Below are 13,614 nucleotides of genomic sequence, written 5' to 3'. Positions count from 1 at the left end.
GCAGGATGTTAGACTCGGCTAGGAAAACCTTTGTATTAGAGATTTGTTAAGGTTAGCCAATGAACATGTCTTCATCGAAATGTGATAAATGAAAATTGTACATGATATGAAACTTTTATTTAATGTTTTAATTTTGTTTCATATTTTAATAAATACGGCCGGGAGGGTAACTCCCTCCCGCCTTCCAAAAGTTCAGAACTGCGTCCGTCTCCCATCCTTGGGGATTGTGTTGGGAGGGGGTGACAGGCATCCCGGCCATATGGGAGTTTCTCTCTTGGTTTCTTTTAGATACAGAATCCTTTGCTGAGAAAGCACAATAAACGTGGCCTCCACCCAACCATGTTCGCAATCTTCACTGCAACGATCGCGTTGGCAGTTGCAAAAAAGGTTTTAAAAATACTGCCTGGAAAGTTGGGCTCTCTAAGGAGCTTGCAGAGAGAAGAAGAGGTCATGGGCTCTGCTGGCCTGGCAGGCAGGCAGGCTTCCATTCTGACTCTAGCCTACTAGTGTTTATACTGATGATACTACACTCCTCTCCGTTGTCACCAACATCTTCTTCCTCCTTATGCTGTAGGCTTGCAAGAGTCCAGGGGTAAAGTCAATACATGATGTCCCTCTGAAGTGAACAGAAAAGATATAGTAAAACAGATTAATAGAGTACCTGTGAAGAAAGTTGATCAATATTAGATGTCCCCTTAAAGTAAAAAATGAGGATGCTTGGGGGGGCGTGGCTTTTTCCCGAAGAAGATGGCGGCTGGTCCTCAGCTCTCCCAAGTTGACAGGGATAGAGACGGCACGGATGCAGTAATTGCCGACTGCACAGATGCAAAAACTGAGTTTTAACCATCGGAACTCCTGAGGCGTCGAGGGACCTGCTTCTTACGTCGTTTAAAGACCTGCAGGCAATTTTATTTCAATTACGAGTTGTGGCGCGGCTCCGCTGAGCTTGCGACCACCATTTTGCATAAACCCACTGACGGAATTTCTCCAACTTGCTGCTTACGCTGGCAAATACTTTATAGCGCCGACACCCAGAGACGCTACAAGTGCAGTTTATTTATTTATTTATTTTTTTTAAATGTGACACTCAAATTTACAACTCTAGCTCATTCAAACGCTGTGGTGCAACCCGCGGTTTTAATAGCCGCCATTTTGTGATACTTTGTGGACTATTTCACTTCAACACGCTGGCTATATTACCACACCAGCCTTGTTTTGTTCCTATTATGAGGCTGCCCTTGCCTTGCTGACTTCTTTTTCCTTATTAATTGTGGCTTGCTTCTTCACGCAGAAGATGTATATCTCATTCCTGCATGTGGCATCTTACAAATGAAAGACATTTTCATATCGCATCTATGTTCGCAGAGCTTCATGACATAAAGTTGACCCTATATAATTTGTGTCAGCCTTATTTGGTTACCTCAGTGATGCTTGTACCTAATGACTTTTTGCTTTGTTCTTGCAGTACTAAGTGAGACATATTTATGATGCTGTGATTATTCTATCTAGTTAAACCTGACCTTTTGCATTCCTTCCGCACGTATTCTTATCTATATATACTAATGAGCTGATTATTGGGGTATTGTAAGTTGATAATCCACTGCTACCGATCTTCTAACTCAAATTTTACCCTAATATATGGGAAGAATAACTAAGGACTTTTCTCAACCTAAGTCTTCAACATGTAGATTCTTAATCCGCACCAGTTTATGTTATAGTTGTCTCTCCATGGAAGACTCAACCAACATTTCACCTAAGGGTGCGTCGACATCTACTACCACTTTATCCTCTAGTGTTACCAAAATACTGAGTAAACCGTTGAAGAAAGATCCTCCTTCACCTCCTAAACAACCTACTTCAGTCAGAGTGGACTTACTGTTAGAAGAAATTAGGGGCTTGCGCCCGTTTGTTGAGGAAACTAACTCTAAGCTACAGCTTCTCTCCGATAGATGTTGTAATGTGGAAGAATGTGTTACTGGATTGGAACAAAATGTTGATTCTCTAAATTCTTCTACCTCCAAAGTGGATTCCTTATGCTCCTAGTTGTCAATGCTGCACAAGCAAATTGCAAATTTGGAAAATAGGGATAGGAGAAATAATCTTCGCATTTTTTGGTCTGCCTGAAGGAACAGAGAGTACAGACCCAATTGCCTTCTTTAAATCCTTCATCCAAAAGATTTTCAAGTTACCGGAAGGTACTCTTCTTAATATTCAGAGAGCTCATCGGTTAGGACCGACATCACCTTTGACGTCTTCTCCCTCAGTAAAAAAACCGAGAGGACTGATCTTATATTTTCTGGAGTACACTGATTTGCTCAAAATATTATTTGTGGCTAGAGCAATGAAGCGCATTACATGGTCAGGGATCTCCTTATTTTGTCTCAAGACTATGCTAAACCAACTACAGATCGACGCACGGAGTTCCTAACTCTGAGACCGCAGCTCCGCTCAATAGGTGCACGATATTGCCTATTTCATCCCTACCTATTTAAAGTGACTATCAATAACAAAAATAGTACTTATGAAGAAACAGTAAAACTGAAGAGCTTCCTCTACTATTATCAAGCCAACTCTATGGATACTTCCTCATCAAGCACCAAATAGACGTTTTGGATCCTGAAATGCTTTTCCTCCTGTTACAAGTTTTAATTCTGTTAATGGTTTGCTTAGGTGTTGCTAATTAGTGAACAAAGCACGACATCATTAACATTTTTTCAATTATACAATTAACCTCCTTTTTCTCTTCACAGGTTATGTCTTCGTGTCATTCTTCCCCCTATGTTCCATCTTCCGTCGGTTCTGTTCTCCTTCCCGTCTTATTGCATGGGTTTTGGATACATCATTGTTCCACGTGGCCTCAAACCCCTCCACCCTTCGTATGTCCTGGATTATATGTAAATCTTTAATCTCACTCAGTCTCTTTCTCTCTTGTACTATGTTCTTTCTCTTTTATCTCTCCTCTACTCTGAAAGTTCTCGATATCTTTTCACCTTAACACTATTCTCTTTTTCGTGCTACTCTTTTACATTTCAAATGTTATCTATTCGCTTTATCTTTCTTTCCTTTCATTTCTCTTTTTCATCTCAGTTGATTCATTTTACATACAGATGGCTTGGTATTTGGCACAGTCTAACTTGCTTAGAGATTTGTTTCAGTTGGTGTTCACTACTTATCTATAGTTTTATTTTATGTCTTTAAAACTTGTTTCGTGGAATGTCAGAGGTTTACAATCACACGTTAAACGACAGAAGATTTTGACTCATTTAGCAAAATTGGGAACATATATTGCATGCTTAAAGGAATCTCATTTGACGGCTGCAGAATCTGCTAAATTAATGAGAGGTTGGGTAGGAGAGGTCTTTTTTTCCCCCGGGCGATGGCAAAAGTAATGGAGTCCTCATTCTTGGTCATTAATCCATTCCTAATAAAATGTTTTCACAGTGTGCAGATAAAGATGGTAGGTGGCTATTTGTTAACTTAATGGTGGATAACCCTCCAATCTCTTTATTGAATATTTACGTGCCCACAGCTGGTGACTCCTCCTTCTGGACTTCCCAGGCCCAACAAATCACACAATGTTTTGATGATAATTGTATCCTTACTGGAGATTGTAATGAAATCCTTGACCCTTTTCTGGATCGAAATTCGTCAATCCCCTTTGTTCCTCATAAATCTCATAAACTTTTTTCACAAACAATGAAGCAGCACAAGCTTATAGATGCTTGGAGACTTTGTAACCCTACACTGAGGGAGTACGCCTATTAATGTCTGGCACACCACACTCAATCAAGATTAGATTACTTTTTTATATCCCATAATATATCTTAATCATTAGTGACGACAGATATTGGGTGTATCCTAATATCTGATCATGCCCCTGTCACTATTCAACTTGATGTTTTGCAGAAACCTAACCTGTCTCAAAAGTGGCTTTTTTATAATGCCTTACTTTTAGATCCGTAATTCACGTCCTCTTTTTTAAATTTTTTTAATGAATACTTCTACTTTAACCAGTCAAATACTCTGCCTTTCCATGTGGTTTGGGATGCCTTTAAACATCAGCTAGAGATTTTGTTATTAGATTTGCTTCTAAAAAGGAAAAAAGGCACAAGAAGTTACCAACGCCCTCCTGGCCAAAATAAAGAGATTGGAACACTCATATTACTCTTCCAAATCGAAAGTTTGTTTATCTGAACTTATAAAGGCTAAATTTCAGTTTAACCAAGATACAACTAATAATGATTCTAACTATTTACTGAAATCTAGTGCAAAATGTTATGGTGGCTTGAATAAAGCTAGAAAATTACTAGCTAATTATTTAAAGGTTAAACAAAACAAACTCAATATAAAATCTGTTTTTGATAGAAACCATACATTGAAGTTCAAAGATGAAGATATCCTAAATGAATTTCTCAAGTTTTATAAAATACTGTACTCGTCTGAACTTTCTCCTCTGACCACTACATCTATAAATTTTTATCTAACATCCAATATATCTCTGACACACGCACAGATCTCTCACTTTTAGAATCTGACCTTACACAAAAGGAGCTTCTCACTGCCTTACGAACACTCCAAAAAGATAAGGCCCCTGGCCCAGATGGTTTCACCGTTGAATTCTTTATCACTTTGCACATTTACTAATCCCTAAGTTACATACTCTAATAAATGCTTTCTTACACTGAGGTGAATCTTCTCGATCTTTCACAAACGCCCTTATTTGCATAATACCTATTGATGGCAAAGATCCACAACATTGAAAAAATTACCGACCCATTTCTCTGGTCAACATTGAATGAAAAAAAAAATCAAAAACTCTAGCATCGCGTTTGGAATCCTAGTTGCCTGACTTATTAGGAGCAGAACAATGTGGTTTCATTAAGGGACAACTCATTACTGATAATACTTGCTTATTTTTTTATGTCCTTCCCAAAGCTTCACATATTCCTCATTCCTTAGCAGCAATAGCTCTGGATGCAGAGAAAGCATTAAACAGGGTTGAATGGCTTTACCTTTTTCACACACTGAAGTGGTTTGGCTTTGGTCCAAAAATTATTGCTTTAATATCTATTTTGTATTCTAACCCGAGAACAGCTGTATGAGCAAATGGTGGTATATCCTCCTATTTCCAACTTGGGCGAGGTGTTCAATGGATTGTCCACTTTCTCCGTTTCTTTTTAATCTTTTTTTTTGTCCACATTCTACAAAACATGCTCTTAATTCCGGAAAATAAAGCTGGTCAAGCCGATATCTACAGCCCAAAGAGAAAAGAAAAGACCTGGTCTCTTCTCATTGAAGGGTGGGTGAATTAGACCCCGGCAACTGTTTTCAACAGGGCTTATCGGAGATAACCAAAGCTCCTCCTCTTCCACAGTCTTTTCGTGCCTAGCTTTCGCTAGCTTCCCATCATCTCGGCCAAACAAGCAAATTCGTAATCATTGGACAAGTGAGTGCAATAACTGTATTTCCTAAACCAAGTGAATCCATTAAAGAGGTGAATAACAGAACCTAAAGTAAGAATTAGAAAGAGCAAACGTAAAACAATAAGAAATAACTCTAATTGTGTTGATCCGAAGATGATGGGGGCAGGTTAGTACACATTATGTTAAAAAAGAAGGGTTTGAGACAAAAACTGTAAACCAGCTATCCCACAAATCCCAGAATTTCTTTTTTTTTAACCCTTTTGCATGCTTGATCAAGAGTTGAAATACGTTGAACTGAGCTTATCCATTCAGATTTGGTATTTGGGTGGGACTGGTATGATCCATTTTATGAAGATCTACCTTTGCACCAGAAGTATCAGAACAAAAAGAAGTGCCTTCCGGTTTCTTGACAGAACTAGATTTTCTTTCTACCTTGAGATTACCCCCAAAATGACTGTAGACGCTGTTAGCCCAACCTTTCTACCCATGATTTCAGAGATGATCGTACTCACGTGGTCCCAAAAGAGCTCCATCGAAGTACACTGCCAGAACATATGTACCTAGTTTGCGTTGATTTCATCACACTTCGGGCACTTCTTTGTCACTCCGTTCCCCAGTTCAGAAAGTCTCAATGGGGTCCAGTATGCCTTTGTGGCCAGTTGTCAAGGTCAAATTACGTCGTCCCTTACCTTGGGCAGGACCAGGATTCTCTCAGACGACGTAGAAGATTCGCAGAGACGCAAGGGACCAACTTCCCAAAAATCTAACTACAAACTCACTGAACTTAAAATTACAGCTAGAATTGAATTAGACTTTAGGGAGGAGGGCCGGTACTGGACGTCGAGGAGAGGATGGGATGATTGCTGTCGACCTGCGAATCAACAAATAGGATGGACGTTAATATAATCTAGCCTTCCTCTTTAATTTTCTTTAAAAAAAGACCTTCTTGGAACTCCCCCTAGAAAAACCACCTCTAATCTGTTCTACAAGTCTCCTACCTGCGTACAGCGTCTTTTTGTCTTGGTCCAGTATTTCTTTTCTTGTGTGGATGAGAGTCGTCAGATGTGCATAGAAGTGTTCTTGGTTCTGAGAGGCAGGTAGAGGTATATCTGAAAATAATGCAAAAGATTTCACTTAGCACCCCTTTTTCAGTTTAATTCTAAAGGAGGATTATTTTGCTTCTTAAAACGTACTTGCGAATATCCCTTTTCCCGTCTTGAATGGTTTTCTACCTTCTACTTTGTGTCCAAAACCTCTTTACTACACAAAGAAGAAAACATACAACTTCCTACACAGACTCCTTGAAAATAAGAGAGAAAACCTTTTGTCTGTCAGCCTTGAACACCTTACAATGCTTTCTTGTAGTGTTCAGATTTCGGCATTAAATCAAATAAAAACACTTTACAATCTTCACTTGCTGAGATCAACCTTTCAGCAAAAAGTTAAATTCAACACCTTGCAATATTCTCTTGCAGAGTTCAATTACTTTAGCATAAAATCAAATAACATGAGTCTTTAAACAATAGTCTTTACAATAAACATGTATCTTCAGTTTCTTTCCGCTTTTCTGTAATTTGAAAATGAAAGATCTTGCTTTCCAGGTCTTTCTTGCGATGGGCGCCGAATTTTAGAATAAAACAAACAGTACTTATCTTATTTTGTGAAAAGTTATCCTGGACTGGAGTCAGGAAATCTATGTCCGATGAGGATGTCTCTCCGACGATTGATGCTGGGCCCCCAGGAAGAATTTGGATGATGAGGCCTCCAACCGCAATGCTCTCAAGGCAGGAATCTGTAGGCAAAGCAAGTTCCTGAAGCCTGGGTGTGGTTTAAATAGGGAACCGCGGTGGCCAAGATGGCGGTGTGAGCGGACGTGCCTCTCTGAGCTCCCGCCGCCGGCCGCTGAACATAGCACCTTCATAGCCTTTGCCCGGCCGAAAGTGACCCCAGGGGGCCCCTGGCAACAGCGCCTCGCCAGCGACGACCTTCAGGCCCGGTTCTACGACCGAAGGCGGCCTGACCCTTGCGGCGTTCGGCCGCGGACACAGCGGCGGTTGGGGCCTGGCGCGCTCCGAGAGTCCGGAGCACAATTGAGAGCGAGGCCGAGGGGGGCGGAGCCACGGAGCCGCCAGGGATCGCCTGCAGCAGGGACCAGCAGAGGCGGCGGGTCCGGCCCGCACGGGGACGTGCGAGGCCTCCCACGGTCCCGCGTGGAGGCTTCTGCGGACCTGCCGCCCCCGTAGGAGATCGACGTGCACATTGCCTGGCTGCCACCGGCTCCCGCCGACGGACCCGCGTGAGCCCCTGAGGCCCACGGCACAGCCCCTGAGACCAACGGCGCAGCTCGGCGGAGAAGAGGTACGGGGGGGGTGAGACAGTGATACCGCCCCCCCCCCCTCGCACAACACCTGTGGCCCGGCGCGCCTGACCGAGATAACGTCGGCGCGAGTGGCGCAATTCCTAACGGCAGCCCGCCATTTTTAGGCGACCAGACACTGGGGCGGCGGTGGAACGCCGCCTGGAGGACCCACGCGAGCCCCTGTGACCCGCAATCCAGCCCCTGGGACCCGCAGCACGGCCCCTGGGACCCGCAGCACAGCACGGCGGTGAGGAGGCACAGGGGGGGGGTGAGACAGTGACACCGGGCCCCCCCTCCCTCACGCAACCGCCATTTTGGGTGACCAGACACTGGGGCCGCAGTGGAGCGCGACATAGTCCTGGCCCGAGCCCTGCGGCCACCGACACCGTGAGTGGCGCTAGGGACCGGCTGCCTCCCAGCCCACCCTCTCGCGCTGCTGCCCGACGCACTAGCACTCGCACCTACCCGGGCACCACACGGGGGCTGCATCGAGGGGACACATCGAGAAAGGAGCCTTCCAGCGGCACACGGCGCCTGCCTGCCCAAGGAGCCTGACGGATAGCCCGGCGCTGTCCTCTCAATCACGTAGCAAGCCTGGGCGGCGGATCTATTACCTACCCGGACACTGGCCAGAAGACGCTCCTCGACACCACGGCGAGTGGGGGGTCCCGTCCTCCGGCGTAGCTCCTACCTGCATAGTATACCCCTAGCGGATCCCTCACACTTGGGCCCCCACTGCGAGGGCCACATCGCGACGCCGACACCCGGCTGGACACACAGCCATCGCCCGGAGCGCGCCGCTCCTCCGCTGCCCGCGTGCCGGACGCCGGGGGACACAGCAGCGTCTGCGGCCCGAGCGAGCAGTGCCAGTAGCGGCTTGCTGCTGGGCAGGGGACACCGTGGGAGCCATGTCCAACGCTAGGACAAGGAAGGACCGCTCCATTGCTGAGCTCTTCACCCCTGGCGCAGTGGGAAAGAAGACTGATGTCGCAACTACCAGCCACCGCGCGGGCTCCGAGAAGAAGAGCCAAGCCTCGCCAGCCCAGGGACAGACGGACCCGGAGGGCCCAGTCACGCGCTCCTTTCTGGAATCGCTCTTCAAGGGGCTGCGCGACGATATCCAGGAGCTGAAGAAAGAACTCCAGGACGAGATAAAGGAGGTGCGCCGGGACACCGACGCCATTGGCGAGAGGGTGGCGGAGCTAGAGACGAAGAGCGACGCAAGGGATCTAGAAATTGAAGCGCTGCGACAGGAACTAGTGCGCATACACGACCAGCAAGTGGACCTCCAGACACACGCCGAGGATTTGGAGAACCGCTCCAGGCGGCATAACATCAGGATCAGGGGGGTGAAGCACTCCCCGGACACGGAAGATCTCTTTCGCTTTACTCAGGGCCTGTTCAATCATATCCTAAGCCGGCCGACAGACTCTCCCTTGGGCCTGGACAGAGTGCACAGGACAGGCCCCCCTAGAGCGGCCTCGGCCCACCCAGCCGACATCCTCGTGTGCGAGCAGGACTATCGGACCAAAGAAGAGATCCTCAACAAGGCGCGCCAGATGGCGCCGGTGTCCTATGGCGCGCACTCCCCTGCTCTTTATCAAGACCTCGCGGCGCTGACCCTAGAGAAGAGGCGCATCTTCCGACCTGTCACCGCAGAACTGCGGAAACGCCACATCTCCTACAGCTGGGGACACCCCTTCCGGCTTGTTTTCAAGATGGGCAATAATCTTCACCAAGTCCGCTCCCTCAGGGAGGCGTGCAACCTCCTGAACATTGAGGAACCGACCGAAGCGGAGAATCCGGTAGCCGGGGGCACCCCCAGTGAAGAGGCACCGGGCCGATGGCGGCAGCAGCGGAGGCGCCATAGGCCGCGGCGTCCCGCCACCAAAGAGATCGCAGACGGCCAACGAACAGCAGTGGAGACCGTCGGGCAAAGCCTGGTGAATCAAGAAAACGACTGACCCGGGCCAGGGACCCACGAACCTGAGAGGTTACGGCTCGGCCGAGGCTGCTCGCGCCGGCGGCGGGGGTGAAGCCTCGCTAGCCCGCGTTCTTCCTTCGCCGGCCCTTCGATGGCCGACCTGGACGGTGGCGTGCACTGTCCGCCGTCACCGTTGCCATCGCCTACACTCCAAGTGATTTCCTTACCACAGGTCCAGCGGACATTCACCTGGATCTGGGACTATGATGGTTCAGACTTCTTTATGGTTGGGTTGACATGGGCAGAGGGGGGGGGGGGGAGGGGGGGGGGGGGTCGGAATTGCATCGGTGCTTGCACCCTTCTCAAGGTTCGGACACTGCGTCCAAGATGATTGTGGGGAGGGGGGAGTTGCACCAGTTGGGGTTGGGGGGGAGTCTTGGGGGGAGAGGGGGGAAGGGCGGGGGGGTTCTCCTTGTCCAGGGGGTTCGGTCGCCGAGAGGTGCTCTGACGCGGCCCCCAGCGCGGTGTCCTTCACGACCCGCGGGCCCACAGTCACTGCCGCCGGGCGGGCTTGGCACTACTCGTACAATCCCAGTTATGACACGACACCTCATAGTGCTTACGCTTAATGTGCGGGGTCTCAACAGCCCGAACAAACGCAGGGCGATACTATCCTATCTCGAGCGCTCCAAGGCGGATATCTGCCTTCTCCAGGAAACACACCTTGTGCGCAGCGACCAGCATAGACTCAAATCCCGCGCGTTTCCATGGCAGTTCTTTTCCTCTTCTCCGAAGAAGTCTGCAGGAGTGGCGATCCTAGTGGCTAAGTCCTTTGAGGGGAAAGTCCTCCAGAAAGAGGCCGAAGTTAGAGGGCGGCTCCTACTCTATAGCTTCCAAATCGCGGGCCACACCTTGCTTGTGGGCTCTGTTTATGGCCTGAACGAGGGTCAGGAAAAGTTCCTGCATACAGCTCTGGAGACCGTTACAGCCACCACACACACTCACTTGCTGCTGGGGGGGGGCCTCAACATAGTCTTTCATAACACAGCGGATCGCTCGGGTCAGAGATCCGGTCAAGTAGGGGCGCTCACGGCGGCGGGTCACGCGCACCTGACAGACCTGGGCCTCATCGACCTTTGGCGGCACACACACCCCCAAACAACTGCCTACACGTATTACTCGGCTGCGCATAAGACGTATGCGAGGCTAGACTATTTTCTGGGCTCCTCGCAGCTGGCGTTACAGGTGGAGAGCGTGGAGATACTGCCAGCCGCGCTCTCGGACCACTCCCCGGTGGTGGCGACGCTTCGGGTGGGAGCCATGCCGGCTCCACAACGGCACTGGAGGCTGCGGGACGGTCTCTTACAGCTGCCTGACACCCAGGCCCGACTCACGACAGCGATTAACCGTTTTTTGGAGCACAACGCCAATGATGACACCACCAAGGCTACCCAGTGGGCAGCCCTCAAAGCGGTCCTGCGCGGGGAAATCATTTCCATCGCCACGGCCAACAACAAGGAGAGGGAACTGAAACGTGCCGAGCTCTCCCAACGCGTGGCGGAATTGGAACAGATGCACCAACGCACGGGGGCAGCCAGAGCATGGCGTCAACTGTGCGCCGAGCGGAAAATGCTAGCGGCCTTGGACCAAGATGTGGCGGAATACGCCGCTATGCGCCTCAAACACGTCTACTATACCGGTGGCGACCGCTGCGGGAGACTGCTGGCAAGTAGGCTCCGGGCGCAAACCCAGAGGCAACAAGTGCGCTCTCTCCAGTTGCCCAATGGCGACTTGGTCACAGAGAACGCAGCGATTGCGACGGCCTTTGGCAGTTTCTATGCGGCGCTCTACGACGCGGATCACCTAGACCCTGACGCCGGCCCAGCCTATTTGCGGGGCGCGGAACTCCCCACCCTTACCCAGGCCCAAGCGGACTTGCTGGAGCGGCCCATAGGCCTGGAAGAGGTCATCTCGGCCATTGCCCGCCTCAAGGTCGGGAAATCCCCGGGACCCGACGGCTATACTGCGGCATTTTACAAGACCTTCTGCCAGCAGCTTGCCCCCCTCTTGCGGGATCTGTTTAACACATTTGACACGCCCGGCGCCATACATCCGGACTTGCTGGAGGCGTCTATCTCTGTTATTCCCAAACCGGGCCGTGATCCGGCAGTTTGCGGCTCCTACAGACCCATATCGCTACTGAACGTAGACCTGAAGCTCTACACTGGCATACTAGCGAGCCGCATCGCCCCATATATGCAACAACTGATAGACCCCGACCAAGCGGGCTTTATCCCCCAACGGCAGACCAGCGACAACACCAAGCGGGTGCTGCACCTCATTGAGGCCGGATCGCGCACTAAACCCGGCTGCATGCTGCTCACCATCGATGCGGAGAAGGCCTTCGACAGGGTACACTGGCCATACCTCGACCAGGCCCTCCGTCGCTTCGGCTTTGGAGAGAAACTTTGCCACCGCATCTTCAACTGCTACCGCCGGCCCAACGCCGCGGTAAGAGTGAACGGTCATACCTCCCCGAGGTTCGACATTGGCAGAGGCATGCGCCAAGGCTGCCCGCTGTCGCCGCTCCTATTCGCATTGTACATGGAGCCGATGGCCCAGAGGGTGCGGCAACATGCTCTCATTTCGGGTATCAAATTTGGGGCCGACACGCATAAGATCAGCCTGTACGCCGACGACGTCTTGCTGTCCCTCACTGACCCAATGCGATCCCTGCGTGCTCTCTTTGTAGAGCTCCACACCTTCGCCCTGGCCTCGGGCTTCAAAATCAACGAAGCCAAATCTGAGGCCTTGAACATCTCACTGAGCCCGGAGGTGGTGGCCGAGATTAAATCGGAATTCCAAATCCAATGGTCGGACGCAACCGTCCCGTACCTGGGCGTTCGCCTGGCTCCTACTGTCCGAGGCACTGCGCGGGTCAATTACGAGGCCCTCACCCGCAAACTCCGGGAGCAGCTCCGGCGTTGGAAACCACTTACGCTGTCATGGTTAGGCAGAATTGCCGCAGTCAAAATGACACTGCTGCCGCAGATTCTGTACCTGTTCCAGACGCTCCCCCTGAACCCCCCGGCGGGTTGGCTTCAACAAACTCAATCGGAATTGTCACGGTTCATCTGGAACGGCCGGCGACCCAGGTTCAAGCATACTCTCGCCACCCTACCCCCCGCGAACGGTGGGGTCGGCGTGCCAGACCTTACCCTGTACTTCCAGGCGGCACAGCTGCGCACCTTTGTGGAATGGTTCCAGCTGGAGTCCGGTAAGCACTGGCTCTTCCTGGACCAGGCAGTGGCCGGCCGTACCCTCCAAGGCGTGCCCTTCCTTCCGCGCCGACACCGTCCCCCTAACTTGTACGCCTCTGAAATCACCAGCACCGCCCTGCGAGTGTGGGATAAAGTAGCCGTGGCCAAGGGGCTGACCACCTTCCCCTCACCCATGACTCCCATCTTTGAGAATCCTGACTTCACACCGGGCTTGGACACCGGCACGTTCACGACGTGGCGGACGACACCCTGTCGTGCGGCGGGACACATGTTCGATATCAAGGGCATCCTGCCGTTCCAGCAGGTCAAGGCGGATTACGGCGTGGCCGAATCGGAACGCTTGCAATACCTGCAGGTGCGCCACTGGGTGCTCCACCCCTCGATCCAACCCGGAGCCCAACGGCACCTCACGCCTTACGAACGATGGCTACTGACGCGCACCTCGGATAAGAAGTTGATATCGGACCTCTACCAGCAGCTGCTCCTCACGCAGGCACACACATACAACGCGGGCCAGGTCCGGTGGGAGAGGGATCTGGGGAGGCAGCTCACTAGGAAGGAATGGGAGGGGGTGTACCATAGAGCCAGACACTCGGCGCATCACACTGGTCTTACCGAGACATTGAC

This window comes from Lissotriton vulgaris, chromosome 5 (genome assembly GCF_964263255.1).
Source record: "Lissotriton vulgaris chromosome 5, aLisVul1.2, whole genome shotgun sequence".
Taxonomy (NCBI): domain Eukaryota; kingdom Metazoa; phylum Chordata; class Amphibia; order Caudata; family Salamandridae; genus Lissotriton; species Lissotriton vulgaris.
This window is presented reverse-complemented; position numbering follows the sequence as displayed.